Genomic DNA, 3,539 nt, shown 5'->3' with positions numbered 1-3,539 from the left:
TGAACGTTTTCATCGCACCCTCAAAGTAGCTTTGATGTCTCTCTGCAAAGACTCCAACTGGCTTAATCAGCTTCCCTGGGTCCTCCTGGGACAAAGGACTACTCCTAAATACGTTCTGGAAGTCTTGGCCGCTTAAACGGTGTTTGGTGACCCGTTGGTCGTCCCTGCCAAATTTTTTCCTTCTTCCATCTCCTCCGACAATCTCCAGCACATACGTCACATCATGGGAAAATTTATTCCCTGCTGCCAGACTTACAAACTCCAGCGAAGCATCACATACTGGCAGACTTTCACTCTGCAACGACGCCGTCCTGCGCAACAACACTATCAAGCCACCGCTAACTCCCCCTTACACGGGCCCTTTCATTGTGATCCCACGCAATCCGAAAGCATTCCTACTAAACATTCGTGGCAAAGAAGACTGGGTCTCCATTGATCGTCTAAAACCTGCTTATCCCCTGCCAAATGACGCGCTTACAGTTCGCCTCTCTAGATCAGGACGCCTTATTTAACACGTACAGTATGTCATTTTTAGGAAGGGAACCATATACCACCCGTGTGGTACACGATCGTACATAGTAACGATATTTCTCTTTAATGTTTATATTATCCTTTGTATCTTCACCCTCCCCTTGCACTGACAGTAACTCGTAATAACATGTCTGCCTACTTCATTCCTAACTGTTAACAAAACCGGTTGCTGGTTGGACAAGAAATATCATGTTGTATTTTGTGACATTCTTACCGGGATTATGTGTGTATGTAAACTTGATGTTCTGTAATAAAGTTACTCAGTCTTTTCAGTCACAACCTACTGTTTGCCCGTCACAATGCCTAGTTATTATTATTATTATTATTATTATTATTATTATTATTATTATTATCATTATTATTACTATTATTATTATTATTATTATTATTATTATTATTATTATTATTATTATTATTATTATTATCAAATCTGCCAACAAAGTCGAAAGAAGGTTATGTTTAATCCTTGTTTGTGAGTTCGTTTGAGTGTTTATGTCTTTTTGTGCGTGTTTGCTTGTGAAGACCTTCTTGGCCATAGTTTTAATCGTAGAATAATTAAATTGGCGGGGGCTGACCGTTATGCAAAAAGCAGGAATTGATTAAATTATAGGTGGTTAAGGACAAAGTTCAAGCTCACAGTCCAGTAAGTTGTCCAATTTCCGTTATCAGTCATAACTTTTGATATCATTGCCACAGAAACTTCAAACTTGGTTCATATTTTAGGGTATGAAAACCATGCCAGTTAAGAAACTTTCAGGTCCAACAGTAAGGTCGAGTCCATGGACAAGGTCAAGCAGAGGTTAAATTCCGGTCATTAACCATACAGCAACAATCTTTATCGTAAAATAATGAAACTATAGTATAAAGAGCCGAAAATTATTATATTTTGTACAGTCAAAGATAAAGGTCATGGAAGAGCAAAACGTCCATATCATATGATCAGTCATAAGATTGAACATCCTTGTTAGAGAGACTTCAAACATGGTTCATATATGAGGGTATGAATATCAACGGCATTTATGTCCTATTCGCGTGACCAGTCATAAGTTTGGACATTTTTTTTACAGACTTCAAACTTGGTTCATATTTACACATGTTGAGGTCAACGGTTAGATAGAAGAAGAATGGATGATGGATTGACGCACTAATATTTCATCTCCTTAGTTCACCGTTCATCTTCGCTGATCGACCATCAGAACCGGTTGCTAACCCAGGCCACGGCCCAGGCACATATTTGGCGGCAATATTTCCAGGGTCACTCACCATTAACCTTCTCTTTTACTACAGTAAAGTATCTTGGAAAGCTTTTCATGACGTGTGCGATCTGCTTCTGCTGACCTATTTCCTTTCTCTCCACACCAATCCTCAGGGGGCAGTTTGCGGTGGGCAGATATCATAGGTAAATTCGAGTGATGGTCATGGTACCATACATGTTTCACCTCACACCTTACAGTCTCAGATTTGATCTTTATTCGGGACCATGATGGATTAGGTAAAAACTTTACTGTTGTTTATATATATATATATATATATATATATATATATATATATATATATATATATATATATATATATATATATATATATATATATATATATATATATATATATATATATATATGTGTGTGTGTGTGTGTGTGTGTGTGTGTGTGTATGTGTGTGTATACAAGAAATTGAGGAAACTTGGTATTACTTTATTCGAATAGAGGATTTCAGGTATGACGATAAGATTTTGTCATTTGACATTATAAATTTAGTCACACTTCATTCGTTGGTTACTAATTTTCGTCTGTGGCATTTATTTTTGTAGCATGTACTTCGGACGCCAAAGCCTCTATTAAGATGAATAGTTACAAACTCTTCAGTACATTGCTACCCACTTTGTTGACGTTCAGCACTTTTCAAAATGGTCCGAATTGCTTTGTTTTTTTTTTTTCAAATGATGCTAGACGTTGCACCAATCTTCAGCCATGCCTGATTCTTTCCCAGCACAGGGAGATAAATTCTTTTTACGTCGATGGGTTCGGCGTGATTTTTGCTTATGGGATTATTCGCTCTTTACATACACTTTAGTTAAGAAACGACTGAAGTTTGGATACGTCTTTTATTTATAAAATGCCAGCATCCAATCACATTTTGTGTCTTTTGTCATAAAGGAATACATTAAATAGCATGTTCAAGATTCAGAACGAGCTAAATCGTCAATGATATTACCGAGTCACCGTTTCACTTATTTTTTTTCCTGATCAGAACCAATAAACATTCACTTGACATTCAAAGGAAAAAAAATAACAAAATACCTTTCATGTATGAAACAAAACCCAAAATAATCATTCCACATAAGTCATGACAAAACATACCCAATATTCAATATTGCATCACCCTTTTGATAATATATAATCACACTTTATCATTAGTGAAATAGTGTTCTTAAATAAATGTCAAGGAACCTGTGTTGATGGGGGTAAATTTTAAGCTTTGCATAACTAAAATTATACATTCTTATATTCTTAGTAAAGAAATATGGATTGTTTAACAGCAATTTCTATTTTACTTTTTTTTTATAGCGTATGTTCTATTGAATTTAATTTTAATATATACCCTACTCTCTTCAATATTTTTTATCTTTATTTCATGTGGTGTTATTTAAATTGCAGTGAAAATGCTCAACTATACCCCGGCAAGGCAATTTAATTTAAGTTTCCCACGATTGTTTCTTCTCCTTTGGTCAATTAAAATTCATTTCCGACATAATGGCTGTTCTCGTAGCTCATGTAATTTAAATGAATTACTGTAATTTCAGGATTTTATGATTCTGTAATTGTACACCAGAATAAAATATACGGGCCATCTTTTCTCCTCTAATAAGCTATGAGGGCGAGTGTCGTTACCATTTTTATTCTGGATAACAATCAAGATGTTTGCGGCATTCAGGTCATAGGAACGAAAACTACATGAAAAGAGTAAATTATATTATTCCATGATATTCTTTATATTCATGCTTTGCC

This window comes from Palaemon carinicauda, chromosome 5, assembly GCF_036898095.1.
Source record: "Palaemon carinicauda isolate YSFRI2023 chromosome 5, ASM3689809v2, whole genome shotgun sequence".
Classification (NCBI taxonomy): domain Eukaryota; kingdom Metazoa; phylum Arthropoda; class Malacostraca; order Decapoda; family Palaemonidae; genus Palaemon; species Palaemon carinicauda.
Note: the sequence above shows the minus strand (reverse complement) of the source record.